A 17647-nucleotide genomic window follows, 5' to 3' on the forward strand; every position below is an offset into this window, starting at 1 on the left:
ATGTACGGGTTTAATTCTTTCATAGACCTTCTAGAGGGAAACTGCAAAATTGTATTTTCTTTGTGCCCTAACAGGTAAAATAAGGATATATTTTTAATGCATTTTCTGTGCTGACTCCTTCATTCAATAAAGTTTTAAACTATGATGTCAGTTCATATCTAAGGGAATTAATGTGAGAACTTTTACAATACTGCCAGTATTGTGTTTAATTAACATTTTTCATTATGCAAACTCAAAGCACAAAGTACACAAGCTTTCAGGTTTCCCAACTGCTTTGTCAGGCTCAGTAACAAGCAAAGAGAAAAGGGGGTGGTGACTGATCTCCAGGCCGTGGAAGTTGCAAGCGTTCGGAATATACTGGACCCGTTGCTGTGACATTCCGTATTATTCCTTGGCCCAGGATGCTGAGATGAAGAACCAAATGAGCCATGTAAAGAAGTTTGGTTTGTGTGTTTGTCTGTTCTAAATCTGAGAAAATCCTATCTCAGCCCACTTTTTCCATACCCTGTATAATTTTATATGCCTTGAACATGTTGCCTTTCATATGCCTTTTTCCAGGCTAAGGAGTCTCAACTGTTCTAGCCTTTTCTTGATAGGGAAACAGTCAAGCTGACAGGCTATTTTGATTGAATTCTTCTGTACTTTTTTCAGCTGTATTTTATCCTTTTATAAATGTGGTGACCAGACCAGTACACATTATTCAGCTCTGGCCATGTCATAAATTTATGTAACAACATGACAATGTTGACTATTTCCTTTTCAATTCCTTTTCTAATAATTCCTAGCATATGTTTTATAGAGCAAGGTCTGACAGGCAAAAATCCTTAAAGCTCATATTTGAATATGGAAAGGATACAGCATGGGCTAAACAAATCACACTTTATTTCCAGAAAGGAAGTACAAGGTGCTGTTAGAAGAGATCAAAATTTCTTACACATCCGTTTGCTAGCTTGCTATGGGTGCTCCAGTGCTGGTGCTCAGATTTTACCTCAGTGGACCCCTCAGGACATTTGATCCAGGCAGGATTGATCCCTCTGAGCTGTCAGGCCCAGTCCAAGAACAACAGGAAAACAGTCCAACCAAGTTCAGTTCTTTTACTGGTTACACCATATAGAGTTGAAATCCACCCATCTTAAAGCTGCCGAGGTTGAGGAACCCTGCCCTAAGCCAACATCTTCACTGAGCTATCTACAATGACTTCAAGATATTTTTCCTGGTTAGTTACAGATAGCTGAGCCCCCATCACTTCATATGTGAAGTTTGTGCCTTATGCCGCACTTCACTTCACTTTGTATTAAACTGAACTGCATTTGCCACGGCTGACGTTCACCCAGGCTAATGAGGTCCTTCTGGAGGACTTCACAGTTACTCTTTTTTCACCATCCTGAATAGTTAGTATCATCTACAGACATGACTAGTTCACTGCTTACCCATAAATCCAATACAGTTTCTGTCACCTATTGACCCACATAAACTGCAGTGTCATAATTGATAGGCTTGATGAGAGAGAAGCGGAGAGAGAGAGACAGAGAGAAAAAGGAAAGATGTCTTGAAGCCTCAGGAGGCATATGTAATGTGTTTTCTGTGTTTTAGGAGGTAGTTGTTTGACAGTTCTGTTCTTAGAATTGTGAGATCTGGCTGCAGCTGTACTACATATTCAGAGCACACATCAAATAAACAATAATAGAGGGAGATAATCTAAAGAGAGGCCCACATATATAGAAGTATACTCATGTGTATCGCTGTATAGGAACAGTGATACACATAACTTTCAGATCAGCAACAGGTAGGTTTTGGATGAGTAAGCTGGAAACTGTTAAGGCTAAGGAAAATGAAATGGGGAAAGCTATTACAAACTGAAGAACTGATAACATTTATAATTAATTATAGACTTAATTATAATTAAGTAAAAAGAGCTTCATGAATCAGTTTCCAGAACCAATTTAAAATGCTAACTCAAATCTCCAAAACCTTAATTGGCATGGGAGACCACAGCAACTACCGTATAAAAGTAACATGGGAATATGACTAGATAGAAGAGCATAATCCAAAGTACTCAGAGCAAAGGGTTTTAATAAAATGATTTCCTTGTATTTACATGCAAATTATTTAAACTATATATTAACACTGAATGTTCTTTATGTATCATAATAAAGTATCATCACTCATGCCCTGGTCACCTCCCAGTTAGATTACTGCAATGAGCTCTACATGGGGCTGCCCTTGAAGAATATCCAGAAACTTCAGCTGGTGCAAAATGCAGCAGTGAGGGCAGTTATGTGTATTTCTTGTAGAACACATGTTACACTTCTGCTCCACCAGCTGCATTGGTTACCAGTCTGTTTCTGGGTCCAATTCAAGGTGCTGATGTTGACTTTTAAAGCCCTTCATGGCATGGGACCGGGTTACTTGAGGAACTTCCTCTCCCTGATTTCATCTTCCCATCCTACCAGATCCGGCAGAGAGGGCATGTTATGGGTTCCAATGCCTAGGGAGCCACATTTGGTGGGCTCTAGGTGGCTGGCCTGTTCTGCTGTGGTGCCCGCGCTGTGGAACCTTCTTCCCCCTGAGGTCAGGTTGACCTCATCACTGTTGAGCTTCCAGAAGTCCCTCAAGACCTAGTTGTGTCAGCAGGCCTGGGGACCCCAGAGGACGGGTGATCTAGTGAGGTGGCTCCATTATTTTTAACATCCCTTCATCTATTATTTTCTGTTTCACTTAGTTTTTTAAATATTTTTTATACTTTTTAATGTATTTATTTATTGTTTTTTAACCTTGTTGTACACTGCCTAGAGTTGCTTGGCTAAAGGGAGATGGGCGGCTAATAAATTGAGTAAATAAATAAATAAATGATCACTATAGAAAAGCTTTAATCCATCCTGTTCTTTCTATTAAATAAAAATGATATCCTTTCAAACCAATCATAAATGTTTATGATTTTTTAATATATTAGAAGGGTGTGAGCTTTAATTTTGAGTATGTTCAAGCAGATTATATTTTAAGTGTGATTATGGTATATTTTTCCCTACAATTCTTTTAAGTCTTCCCTTTGAAGAAACTTTTTTTGTTTTTGTTTTGTTTTGTTTTTGCTTAAGATCTATCTAAATCCTTGCATTTAAAATTTCTTAGCAAAATTTTGGATTTTTCCTTTCCTTTTTTATTACGAACTCTCATAAATTCCAGGAAATCAGCTAAACAAATAGTTGATAAGCTTGGGAAGTTGGTTTCTGAAATGGGGAAAAGATAGAAGGCTGTATGTAGGCTACGAAGACACTGCATTCATAAAGAGAGAAAATAAAGAGTTGGCATGTCATTAGAACCAAACAGTCAAAGGTAATGGTCAACCTACCACAAAAGAGATGAAAGCATGCAAATAATTATGACCTCATCAGTAGAGAGCTGATAGAATCATTATGAGCTTGTGGTTTCCCCAGCAGTGATCTCACATTTATACTCTTAAAGCCTTGAACAACTCCTTGTTGTTTATGTTTTAGGTATCTGTAGATATATGTCATAAACTCACCACCAGTTCAGAATAAGTGCTTTTCCTTCCTATTTATGCAGAACATGATTTCCCAAGTGTTCATCTTTGGGCTACAAATTGCCCTTTTCTGGTTCACAAAACATTTCACTCACTCCACAGGTCCTGACTCCTGCATAATTATCACAGAAATAGAAAGAAGATTACAAAACATATCTGTAGTGGTAAGTTTTTTTGTTTTGTTTTTTTAAGATTTGGGAGGTTTTTTTGGGGAAAAAAGATTTATATTGTTAGATTTATCACCTTTTCATTGATTAGAGGCAGAGGCTGAATGAAGCAAATGCTATAGCACTCTCATAAGAATTATTTTGTAAAAGAAACAAAAGTTATGCTTTAGTCAGATGGAGAAGGCAACTTATTAGAATAATTGTGAGATAATTGTATGGTGTGTGTGTGTGTGTGTGTAATTTCTGTCAAATAGAATCAGTATGGTCTGATCTTTTTCTGTGCTCTCTCAAGAATGGTGTGATGGGTATGGATTCAGTAATAATCCTTAATTCCTTAATTTGTCCAGCATTTCCATCTGTTCAGGCAAAATAAGTGAAATCTGCAAGACCTCAATACTAATGATAGCAGTTTTTTAAAAGATGAGGAATAGATAAAATTGCTTTAAAACAAATATTCATTGGCCAGCGTAGCAGGGCAGAAATGCTGTTCTGGAAACAAAAGTTGTCTCATAGTAAAAGATAGCCATAAGAATAATATGAGATATAAAATCAAATTGTATCTTTTGAGGGTTGTTTTCCAAGAATGACACACCATGGCATAGCAAATAACTGTACACAGTGCTTTATTGTGGCACGCACCTTCCCCAACTATAGGCTGTTGCTCTGGGTTAACTCCGCTCTCCTAGGCCTTGCAAGTTGACATGGCCTCATAAATACGTCTTTAATGCTCAGTCCTTAAAACAAACAAATGTCTCAGAGTAGGTAAAGTGGCATACCGTCTTTTTTTCCCTCCAAAAGTTCTTGCACTGGTTGGGATGAGGGGCTGCCTCAGTGTGGTTGCTCCTTTTCTCTGGCTGCTGCCAAGCTCCAGGCCAAACTCCAAGCTTAAGCTTAAACTCTTAAACTCTTAAAAACTCTTAAACTTAAACTCTTTAATCTTAAATCTTAAACTCTTAAGCAGCGAGGCTTCTGAGCCCTCCAGCGGAGCTTCCAAGCCACGCTTCAGGCAGAAATCCCACCAGGATATACTGCTTACTGTAACTTGTAGTCCTGGCAGTTGTCTGACAGCCCTCTTGCCTGCCTGTAATACTTGTAAATTTCCAGACATCGCTTTCCACTTCCTCAGCTGCTTACCGTTTTTGTATCTCCTTTTCTCCTATGCCTGTAGTGGCCATGTCGAAGACCATTGTTATTTCGAGGAGTTTAGGTAACATATTTTGATTTCTCTTGCACGTTAGGAAAGTTCACTCTGAGTCATAATAATGTTTAGCTGGCTTGTTTTTCACTTTTACTTAGAAGTGGGGGGCGGGGGGGAGAAGAGAAAACTTTCAGGATTGTTTAGATTGAGCGCTAGCTTCTCTATACGGTTCCCAGGCTCTTCATTCACGTGGTGAGCAGGTGCAACATCTAGTCAAGGTCAGGTCTTCTCGGTACCATGGAAACAGAGCCATGAGGTTTCAGTGCCAGAATTTGGTAAAAGCCCCGGTTATTGCCCCTTGAGTCTTGGAGCGTGGACACAGGCCTTGGTACCAGGAGCTGTGTTATCTAAGCCATCTTGGGGTCTCTCCGCTGTCACTTTATGGTAGCTTCCAATAGTAGGGAAAGAGTTTTATCATCTTGCGTGGTATGTTATGCTTTTATACGATGCTTTTGTATTTCTGTTTAATTCTATCTGCTAATTTTGTATCTTACATTCTTATATTCCTATTTAAATCTGTTTGCAATAAAGCTTAAAACCCCCCCACCTGCTGGTGTGTTCATTGTCTCTGGATGTAAAAGAACTAAAAGAACCAATTGCCTGGGTACCTGATCACTGCTTTGACAACTGGCAATACCACACACACACACACACACACGCTGTCTTAGTGTTTGCTTTTGTAAGCTAAGGGCCTGGGTGGAGTGAGGCTGCCTCTGGACGTTGGGTCCACACGTTTCTGAAAACATCAGGGTATGGCTCAATTAGCTAGGCAGCTGGAACACCGGCGCGGACTTGTGAGTAAACTGTGAGTGAGGGAATGAATGAATGAATGAATGAATGAGCCCATCTCTCAGGTTTCTGGGGCTGTAAACTTTTACAGCCCTTTGGGAAAAAGCAGGAGCGGTGCTGAGCCTTGGGGAAATGGGGGTGGAAAGCGTTTCTGCCTGGCTGCAGCTGCTTTTTCCAAGCGCAGACAGCTACCCCAGCTTCACTTCCTCAGTCATGAGTTATTATAGAATAGATGCTCATTGTTAGCCTCCTCCCATACTTGCAATACAGAGGTAAAATTGATTTTTCTTTTAGGGTTTATGTCAAAATTATAAGGATCAAGCATTTTTAGTAATTTCACTACACACAATACTAGTAATTATTTTGCAATAGTATAATTATTCTGGCCTTTAAGATAGGCTTCTCAGTATAAATGGGAGTATATATTTATTCAGATTATTTTGCCACCAATTTATTGAATTCTTAGCTACTGAGACAGTAGGAAATGTGCTTTCTGTCTAGAGCTATGAAAATATCTGCAAGAGATCCAGTGGTTGGCCGTTTGAGTTTCTCAAAAGTTCTTACCTGTTGGTGATATTATCCATATTGCATTTTCCATTACAGTATATGTTGATATAGGACTTCTTTCTTCTCTAAACAGGGAGCCTTGGTATTTGCTGTTTCATTTATTCTACAGGTACTTGTTAGATGGGTTTTGGCAAAACATCTTATAGTAAGAACTCTCGGGATGAAAATGATAAGGCAATGGAGAAAGCGATCCATACTGGTAAGATCCCTTGTGATAAGAATTTAACCATGGTGGTGAAAAATTTACAAGAAGTAAGCAAACCCATGCATGGAAGGAATACAAAACATTTCACTTTCCTTCAGTGATGCCCACAGAACTGCTATAAATTTAAGCTGATTAAACAAAAATGAACATGTATGCATATATAATACATAAATACAAAATTACATATACAAAATATGTATAAGTGGGTTTGGAAACAAAGTAAAAAAAATACAAAAATTTAACAATTCAAATTCTAATACTAATTCCAGTTCGTTTATGCCCTTAAGCATGGACTAATGGTGCCTGGATATACATATTTGTCAATTGTTAGGGTGAGAGGAAAAGAACAGCAGAAAAACCTAGGAAGTTCCTTGTAATATGATTAATAAGAAACAATCACTATCTTACCATTTTCTTCTTTGCAGCTGTTGAGAGCAGCTGTTAAAATGAATGACCATAGCACAAGCAGAGTAAATCAGGTTGCACGGATGAATCTTCCTGCTGCCTTAGGTCATCACAGAGACCTTCCCTTAATACCATGGTTTTGTTATACACATCAGAACTCCTCCCTTGTTTAAAAACAACATTCAGTAATATATGTTTCCTGTTGAATTTTGGTGGCAATGTGCTTGGGGTTATCTGGAAAGATTAAGGCTGTATTTATTTATTCGCTTACATAATGCCAGTGGCATTAGTGGCTCCACTCCAATGTAACTTTCAGCCTAATCCATCTTCAAGGGACTTACATATTTTGGTGTTAGCAATGCCACTACATACAAAACCTAGATTATTTGTAGGAAGTTTATGAAAAAATATTATTATCAATTGTTTTATCTACCAGTTTTGAAAGATGTCTGCTTTATGAGATGTTTTAAAATATTCAACTTTTATTTAGTCAGAATTATTTCATATGTTATATATGTCCTGTACTCAATGTTGAATAGAGTAGAATAAATATTCTGAGTAAATAAACAATGAAATATACTCAGACAGTAAAGCTATGAATGTAGACCCAAGGAATCTACATGTGATGTAACTTGTCTTCCTTGATCTACTCAGTACTTTATGGTTAAAGAGGAAAGGACATTACTTACTCACATTTTAGCCGTTAGGTTTAATAACTGTGTTTTCTCTGTTAAATAGAAAACCCTCCTCTGCCTGTATTTCGTTTTTCTGCGTCCCATTCTTCAGTTTCTGGATTGGTGGAACAGGATATTAGGTCGGAAAAAGAAGCCAAGGAATGACTCCATGGAAGAACAATCAAGCCACATACCAGCTGGTAAATATTCAGTAGTAACTGGGCTGGAGAAGTTGGGAAGAAATCCATCTGGGAGTCAGGTGAAAGCCAACAATCGCTGAATACGTGTGTGTGCGCGCCTTTGAGTCAGTCTTGACTCCTGGCAACTACCTGGACAAGTCCCTGCAGTTTTCTTGGCAAGATTTTGGAAGTGTTTTGCCCTTGCCTGCTTCCTAGGGCTGAGAGTGAGTGACTGGCCCAAGGTCACCCAGCTGGCTTTGTGCCTAAGGTGGGACTAGAACTGACATTAGTCCTGGTTTCTATCCCGATGCTTTAACCACTATACCAACCTGGCTCTCTCTGAATATAGATAAAACCAAAATCCTCTTGGATAGGCAGAACAATGCAGGAATTTTGGGGTGGGGTAAAAATTAATTGCGGAGAAAGAATTACAGCACAAGGAGTTGTGTGACATCAAGTTAAAAAAGGCAACAGAAGTAACCCATGAAGGAAAGATTGGAAGCCTTCTGGAAAACATGGAAGAAATCAAGACCAGCTTTGGGATTTAGCTTTAATTGCTTAAGCATTCACCCTGCAAGGGATGCTGGATGAGAGAAATTTCTATGTACATCAGAAATAGAAAAACTAGTATCTTAAACTTCAACATTTCTAGAGTTTCCAGTTTAGGCTAGAACTCTGGTATTCCCTGCCAGTTTCCTATCAGGGTATTCACCTGGTCCAAACCCTGCTTAGTTTGCAACCCAAGTCAATCTTAATTCTTAAAAACAAACAGAAAGAATTAGTTGAGCTGGAAAGTTCAAAAATAACAAGAAAAGCAAAGTACCTTTGCAAATGGAGAAGTAAAATGTAGCAAATGAATGTCACTCTTGATTCTCAGTTGTCATACACATACACAGGACCACCCCCCTTCTATTTCTTTTAACCTTGCAGTAATAATATCACAGACCCATAATTCCTCATTAGGTAGCAGTGGGCTAAGAATAATGGTAATTTACATATCACAGCAGCTAGCTGGTATGTGTTTGTAAATGCTCATAAGAGCAATATACTCACATTAGTAGAGTAAGATCAGAGGGATAATAAGACATAATTGATCACAATCATGCAAGCTTTGATTTTTGGGCTTGGAGTACAATTTCTGCAGGGAAAAAAATACTACAATGGTTCAAAATCTATAGTCTAAGAACTACTCTTCGTCTGCAAAGATAGTGTAGATGGTCCTTAGGGTAGGCACCCCCCAAAATAACATTTTTTTAAAAAATGGCCCAAAACTTGGGAGATTGTCCAACTTTTTGTCTTTTTTGCCTCAAATCGTGCAAGATTTGGAAAGAGAAAACAAAATCTTAGCAAAGGGTGGTAATCTTATATAATTTCAACCAGTTTTAATTAAGACTTAATTTTAAATTAAAATTGGGGTTCTGTAGCAGGAATCATGTGTGCAGGCCCTTTGGCACAGCAATGCTAACCACTGGCTAATGCAGTAGTCTACAAAAGTTCTTGCTGATGATGCAGTAATCTGTATAAGGAAACACTTTGGAACCCCTTTTCTGTGGCATAAATGAATATCCCCATTAATATCAATAGGCATATGGTTAATAACATATGGTGAGTAAATATCACAAGTGTGAGAGTATTTGTGCCACTGTGCAGCAGACATTCCACCTGAAAGCAAAACTTGATCCATTTTCATTGATACTGCTCTTTCTTGAAACAACTGTGTCTAAATTATTATTTGCATAGTTATGTCAGTATAATCTTTTTTGCAGCACTTTTTTTTTTTAAATTAGACCTCAGAAGCTTTCAGGTAATATAACGTGATGTGTGTCAGTTATGTTCCTGGAGAGGACAGGACTAAATTTTCAACCTGTTTTACGGGCACTGGATTTGGGATGAGGGGACTCGTGTAGCTTAAGATCTATTTCAGGCTTAGTTTGCTAAAAACAAACAAAACAGCAAATTATTATTGTGCCCAAAATCATTGCCACCAATTCTGGAAAATTCTATGGCCTGCACTAGGACTATAGATTGTATATAGTCATGAGCTCTAGTTGGCCACTGCTTGTCATTCCATTTGTACTTGTACCTATGTAGTATTGCTGAAATAAGTATCATCATAATTGCAATATTTACTCCTCCTTACATTCTTAGTTGGATGGAGTCTGCAAAGTGACTTTATTGCTAGGGAAATTGAGTGTGCTCTCCTGCAGATTATGGGTTTTTAAAGTGGTTTTTAATGATTTTATTGTTTTTAATGTTTTTTAATTTTTTTTTAGTTACAGATAGTTCCCAGTTTAAGAACAAGTTCCATTCCCCAGGTCTGTCCTTAAGTTGATCTTGTTTGTAAGCCAGAACAGTATTATTGTATAATACTGTATAAATAGTATTGTGCAATGAACTCGAACCACTGTGTATTTAACTCGTATCATTGTGTATTTAACTCAAATTTTGCTACGGTAGGTTCTGTTCTTAACAATGGGTCATCCTTAAACCAGGCATTCCTAACCCGGGGGCTACCTGTATTTTGTTTCATGTTTTTAACTTTGTACACCGCTCAGGGTCACGGATGTGAGATGGATGACTATATAAATTTACCAAATAAATAAACAAATCATCAAGATCTATCAAATCACAGAGAAATAGAACAAAATATTTAACTTTTCATACATTTGTGTGGCTTTTCAGTACCCTAACAGCACTCTTTTCCTTTTCTTCTGCAGATTACAGACTTTTCCCCTTTAACTTCACAGTAGATACTTTCATGACGTACATCTCTGAAAGATCACAGACTGTAAGTCATATATTGTGCATTGCAGTCTCTGCCTCAGTGAAATCTGATATATTTTTGCATCTTCATATTTTCTTGATGGTTCATTGCAGTTACCAGCTGGCAATAGTACTTTCAGAAGACAGAGACACATTAATAGGAGTTGGAACATCTTGGGAATTCTTTATATACAGGGAAGAAAAATAATTATACAGCCAGTTGTCTTCCTGGTAAGAAAAATGTTCATGGCATTTTCCTAATGAGTGAAATACCTTCAGTCTGTGACTGCAGCTTGCTAATTTGTGTTGAACAACTGATAGAAATCCCAGTATTGTCTCTTCATGTTAATTTACAGGAAGCCAGGACATTAATACTGGAATTAGACAACAAGAAAGAGGGAATAATTATAGACAAGGGTTCCTTCATTCCCTTAAGAAGCTACAGTTCATTTCTATTTGGGTTTCTGTGACAGAGGCGACCTTCCTTAAATGAGAAGCATGGCTGTAGTTCAACATGCAGCTCTCAGTCTACAGATCAAGAAGTAGCTAGGTCTCCTTATCATTCTTCACCATCTCTTGATGTAGGAACAACTCTGACAGTGAAGTTAATTATAGTCCTGTGGAATATTGTCACCATATATTTATTAGAATGTGTGTGTTCCTGGAGAAGAAATGGGCAAGTGTGTTTTATAGAAAAGGAGTGGGAAGGAGGTCTGTGGAGAGGGAAATCTGAGCTCCTTTCTTTGCTCTATTTGTGCAAGCGTTCTAAGCTGAACCCATCGCCTTCAGTTCAGCACGGTTCTGGTAACAGCGCTAAGCCACAAAAAAACGGTAAAGCAATAAAGCATGGTAAAGTAAGAAGTGAGACAAAAATACTGAAGCTGGGTCCCAATGCTTTATTTGCATGAAAGTTCAAAATTGAGTTGGTGTGCCATGCCACTAAAAAAAAAAAAAATGAAATAAGAACCTGGAATTTTGCATTCCTCTGTAGGATCTCAGCACTCTCAGAACACAAATTCACAAATTTAGGAGAGCTTCCTCTATACAATGACACAGAATTCAGCCCAAAACTTCCTGCAGGTATTCAGTACTGTCAAATAGCGCACCTCTGCCTATTAAAGCCTAAATAGGATAGCGAAGGAGCTGGCACTATGCACCCAAGAAGAAGCTTTAGGCCATTCCAAATCAACTTATACCTGTTTTTAATTTTCTTTATTGTTTGATATACAAAAAAGAGAGCAAAAGAACAAAAAAGAAAAACCAGAAAAAGGGAAAATAATAAACAACAAAAGCATAGTATATTATATATTTGTTCTTGTCTAAGACTAAAATAAAATTGCATATTATATGTAAAAAATAATTCAGCCCAATTTTTAAACAGATCATTAAACCTTACCAACAAAGCATATTGATGTTTTTCTATGACATTGATAAAGAGCCAGTTTATAAACAAAGTGAACACATATCAATTCAAAATTGTAAATGAGATGTGCTCTTTTCAACCAGACATCTGCCAGTTTGACATTTTCATCAAAATGGTGAAGTGAGTGTTGCACTATTTGTGATGCAATCTCCATCACTTTTTTTATCTTTGCAATATCATGTTGCATGTACAAGAGGGGTAAAGCTTGTATTGTGATGACATGACACTCGTTCCATCATCTGTCCCCCCCTTGACTCCTTGCAGACACCTCAGGCTCCAGCATTGAAGAGTAATCAAAACACATTTCAATATAGATAATATTCAGGAATTTTACATTGAACAAATGCATCTGGACCAGACTATGAAATCAACAGATGCTTTAATTAAATATACAGGTAGCCCTCGCTTAATGACTGCCCTGTTTAGTGACCGTTCAAAGTTATGACATCACTGAAAAAGTAACTTTATGATCAGTCCTCGTACATACAGTGGGGCAAAAAAGTATTTAGTCAGCCACCAATTGTGCAAGTTCTCCCACTTAAAAAGATGAGAGAGGCCTGTAATTTTCATCATAGGTATACCTCAACTATGAGAGACAAAATGAGGAAAAAAATCCAGAAAATCACATTGTCTGATTTTTAAAGAATTTATTTGCAAATCATGGTGGAAAATAAGTATTTGGTCACCTACAAACAAGCAAGATGTCTGGCTCTCACAGACCTGTAACTACTTCTTTAAGAGGCTCCTCCGTCCTCCACTTGTTACCTGTAGTAATGGCACCTGTTTGACCTTGTTATCAGTATAAAAGACACCTGTCCACAACCTCAGACAGTCACACTCCAAACTCCACTATGGCCAAGACCAAAGAGTTGTTGAAGGACACTAGAACAAAATTGTAGACCTGCACCAGGCTGGGAAGACTGAATCTGCAATAGGCAAGCAGCTTGGTGTGAAGAAATCAACTGTGGGAGCAATAATTAGAAAATGGAAGACATACAAGACCACTGATAATCTCCCTTGATCTGGGGCTCCATGCAAGATCTCACCCCGTGGGGTCAAAATGATCACAAGAATGGTGAGCAAAAATCCCAGAACCACAGGGGGGGACCTAGTGAATGACCTGCAGAGAGCTGGGACCAAAGTAACAAAGGCTACCATCAGTAACACACTACGCTGCCAGGGACTCAAATCCTGCAGTGCCAGATGTGTCCCCCTGCTTAAGCCAGTACATGTCTGGGCCTGTCTGAAGTTTGCTAGAGAGCATTTGGATGATCCAGAAGAGGATTGGGAGAATGTCATATGGTCAGATGAAACCAAAGTAGAATGTTTTGGTCTAAACTCAACTCGTCGTGTTTGGAGGAGAGAGAATGCTGAGTTGCATCCAAAGAACACCATACCTACTGTGAAGCATGGGGGTGGAAACATCATGCTTTGAGGCTGTTTTTCTGCAAAGGGACCAGGACGACTGATCTGTGTAAAGGAAAGAATGAATGAGGCCATGTATCATGAGATTTTGAGTGAACACCTCCTTCCATCAGCAAAGGCATTGAAGATGAAATGTGGCTGGGTCTTTCAGCATGACAATGATCCCAAATACACCGCCCAGGCAACGAAGGAGTGGCTTCGTAAGAAGCATTTCAAGGTCCTGGAGTGGCCTAGACAGTCTCCAGAACTCAACCCCATGGAAAACCTTTGGAGGGAGTTGAAAGTCCGTGTTGCCCAGTGACAGCCCCAAAACATCACTGCTCTAGAGGAGATCTGCATGGAGGAATGGGCCAAAATACCAGCAACAGTGTGTGAAAACCTTGTGAAGACTAACAGAAAACGTTTGACCTCTGTCATTGGCAACAAAGGATATATAACAAAGTATTGAGATGAACTTTGGATATTGACCAAATACTTATTTTCCACCATGATTTGCAAATAAATTCTTTAAAAATCAGACAATGTGATTTTCTGGATTTTTTTCCCCATTTTGTCTCTCATAGTTGAGGTATACCTATGAAGAAGATTACAGGCCTCTCATCTTTTTAAGTGGGAGAACTTGCACAATTGGTGGCTGACTAAATACTTTTTTGCCCCACTGTATGACCATTGCAGCATCCCTGTGGTCATGTGATCAAGATTCAGGTGCTTCACAACCAGCAGGCATTAATGATTGTCAGTGTCCCGTGGTCACATGATTGCCATTTACTTGCTTCACAGACAGCTTCTGACAAGCAGAGTCAATGGAGAAGCCAGCAGTAAAATCACCAGTTGTGGTCACGTGATGTCTCACTTAACGAATGTGGATGATTTGCTTAATGACTGTGGCAGAAGTGAAGTCGTAAGTCCCTTGTGGTCATGTGATGTTTTGCTTAACGACCACATCGTTTAGTGACAGAGTTGCCAGTCCCAATTGTGGTCGTTAAGTGAGGACTACCTGTACTACCATTTCATACATTTAAGCAATTCAAATTCATCTTGCAATAGCCCTCAATTGCTGTAAAAGCTTGATTGACAATAAACTAGAGTATTACAAGGTGGGATTATCCCAAAGTGTAAATTTGTCATAGGAATAAAGCTTGAAATTATACTTCTGTCAAAACATTGTGCAGGAAATAGAATATAGCTATTGCTAAAAATAGAGCCAAATGCCTGCCATGATGATAAAGAGGTCACTTCATAATTTTTAAATTGTGCTTCCCACAGTAGTTTTTTAATTTAATCACCTACATTGCATAGAGAAATTGAGAGCAAATAATATGCTCAACAATCAAGTTGAAAGTCAGGAAAGTTAAATTTCCCATCATAATATGATAGCCATAATTTAGATAAAGAAAATCTAGGGGTTTGATCTTCTCATATAAAAATGCTTACATTTGCTTAAAATTACCTAAAGGTATTGGTATGGGATTACCTTTAAGAAAATAAATATGGTAATCTTGAAGTACTATCTTGAACATTTCTCTTTCCATGTAAATGCAACTGGATTTTAAATCATCTACTTATGTTGGTTTTTATCTGAGATTTTAAAGTTGATATATTTAGATCCAGAAATAATTTAATAATAATGATAATAATTGGTTAAACTTGTGTGCTGCCTGATTCTCCACAACTCTGGGTGGCTCACAACAATCAAAGAAATTACAAAAACATAAAAGATAAAGATAAAAGATGGTAAGAGTGATGAAGCAAAGGATCTCACTTTCCCTTGCCAAAGGCCTGGGCGAAGAGCTAGGTCTTCATAGCTCTTCTAAAGAACAGCAGAGAGGGGGACCATCTGGATCTCGAGGGGAAACTCATTCCAGAACTGAAAAAAGTTTCCTTGGAATAATTTTTCTCAGACATTTACAAGAATTTCAGCAACAAATAAAATTGTTCCAATTTTCATTTTAATATTAGAGCCTATAGTATACATAGCACTCTATTGTAGAGTGTACTACAGTATAGTATAATGTATGACACATAGTCCAGTTACATTTGATCTTAGCCAAATGACTCAGAAGTTCCAATTTATTGAAGCACAAAAATATGGGATTGTCTATGCTTAGTTTTATATATAGGTTCATATTAGTTTTCTATTCAGTTTAGTAACTGAGCTGTCTTTCAGACTTTCACATGAATAGGAACTGGAAGCCAGCCATCAACTCTGGCCAAGTTGTATGTTGGATTTTGATCACCTCTTCCAAATCCTCATTTTGAAATCAAGACTCAATTTTTCTTCTCTGCTCCCATTCCTTTGGGAGAAACTCATGCACACTCTTCATACACACTTTTTATAAACCCGCATATATTTAGCTTCAGTCTAATTCATGGAGTTTAACTCATTCAGGGTTACAGAAATTCAAGAAAGAAAAAACAAACCATCAATGATTATATAGTTAAGTGGAATGCCTGACTTTAGAGGAAATGTTGCAAAATGTTAGGGATATACAATGCAACATGACAATCATCCTCATCCATTGATTTTGAATTTCAACGTTGTCTAGCTGGCCCTCAATAGGAAAGTGAATGCTGGAGTAGAGAGAGACAGGCAGTTATATTTACTTATCCCTGCAGACATTATAGGAGGACAACCCTATTAGTCTATGGTGCAAAAAATCAGGAGGGGTCTGGTAGCACCTCTTCTAACGCATGTTATTAAAAGGCATACGTTTTCATGGGCTGATCATCATCAGCCCATCATCATCAGTAACTGATGAAGTGAGTCACCAGGAGAGTTTATGTCATTTACTTATATAGTATCTATATGAGGAAAATACAAATATAGACAAATTATATTTGTCATAAAAATCTGAAATTACTATTGTTAATTGATTTAAGTGTTCAAAAGAGTAAAAAGGCAATCAAATAAATAAAACCTTGGGAAAAAAACAGGCCCAACATAACTAATGTCATCTTAAGTATACATCAGCCTTCCGAAATTTTCTATCAGGCATAACAGTCTGAAAATGTATGCTAATTTGTTTCATATTTTACATATATCCTAATCATATTACATTATCCTATTCTATTCCTGTGTTGGCTTTTACCCCTTAAACAGTTTCTTGCCTTTGTCTTCTACCCTCCTGCATTACATTTTCCTTTTCACTCTGCCTTTAGGATTTTGTTTCCCTGTAACTACAATTCATGTTCATGAGATCTATTTAAGCACTTGACTGTTTTATTTGATACTTTTACTTTATTTGAATAACCATCTTAGAACTTTTGTTTTTCTTCATTTAAGTTTCAGTAGCTGCATTGACCATTTGACAACTGTGATAGGATTGTTCTAAAAGCACATGGAAAGCAAGTAGGATAATGAAAGGCTACTCCCTACAAAACTCTTGTTGATTGAAATTAAATATGTTCCTCACATCTTTTCTATTGGCTTTAATGAATCAAAATTATATATTTCTTCTCAGAACAAAATGGCGAAATTATAAGTCACTATTATTTTTTCTGTTGCAATACCCTTCAATGGTATGTGTCTGAGTTGCTTAAAGGAATCTCTTACATATTTTTGTCCTGATTATAATGCTACTGTGTTTTTTATATCTATTCTCTCTTAACCTTTAATTTGCTGGTCTTTATAACCACAAATTTAAAAAAGACGCATTTTTCAAGATGGTATGATAATAAGGATAATATGGTATTAAGATAATAACATTTTGCATTATGTGAATATATACTTAATGCATTTTGTTATTGGTTAAAAATGACAATCTGGGACCCACATTTCAACATTATATTTCAGTTCATCACTGGCAGCTGTGTACCTTGCAGAGTGTCTTGCAAGGTAGCCAATGGGGCGTAATATAAACTATTAAAATTAGCAGTGATTTCGAATGATAGCACTAGGTTTGGCATGCCATCTCCCCCATCAAGGTATTGGAGGGAGGAAACAGTTGGTGATTCTCTGTAAACAATTTGCATAATCCTTTGAGACAGTCTATTCTGTCTGTCTTGACATGGATTTCATGTTGGGGCTGATCATAGATATGTAACCTTGGCAACCACTTGCCCATCCTGGGCAAGTTTTTCCCTTATGATTTTGATGATGAGGACAAGTATGTGGAAAAATAAGATGCTTACTCAGTGTTTGCCCCCCTGCCCCCAATCTACCTCGAGAGACTGGCTCCATGATTAAAGGAGGTGAAACATGTTTTCTTGTGGGAATAGACAAGAAGGTGTTGTAGACAAGGTATTATTCCCTATCTGAAAGGAACAATAATAAGATCTCATCTGAAGAAACATTGCTTTGATTTGGAAGAT

At 37.7% G+C, this 17647-nt stretch overlaps 1 pseudogene; it reads left to right on the top strand.

Annotated features, from left to right (window-relative positions):
* LOC148213611 (uncharacterized) lies at positions 1-3539 on the top strand (annotated as a pseudogene).
* Positions 3540-17647: the final 14108 nt, after the last annotated feature.

This window comes from Python bivittatus, unplaced genomic scaffold, assembly GCF_059951505.1.
Source record: "Python bivittatus isolate LINGU-HERP-01145 unplaced genomic scaffold, Pbiv_v1 ctg000960_np1212, whole genome shotgun sequence".
Taxonomy (NCBI): Eukaryota; Metazoa; Chordata; class Lepidosauria; order Squamata; family Pythonidae; genus Python; species Python bivittatus.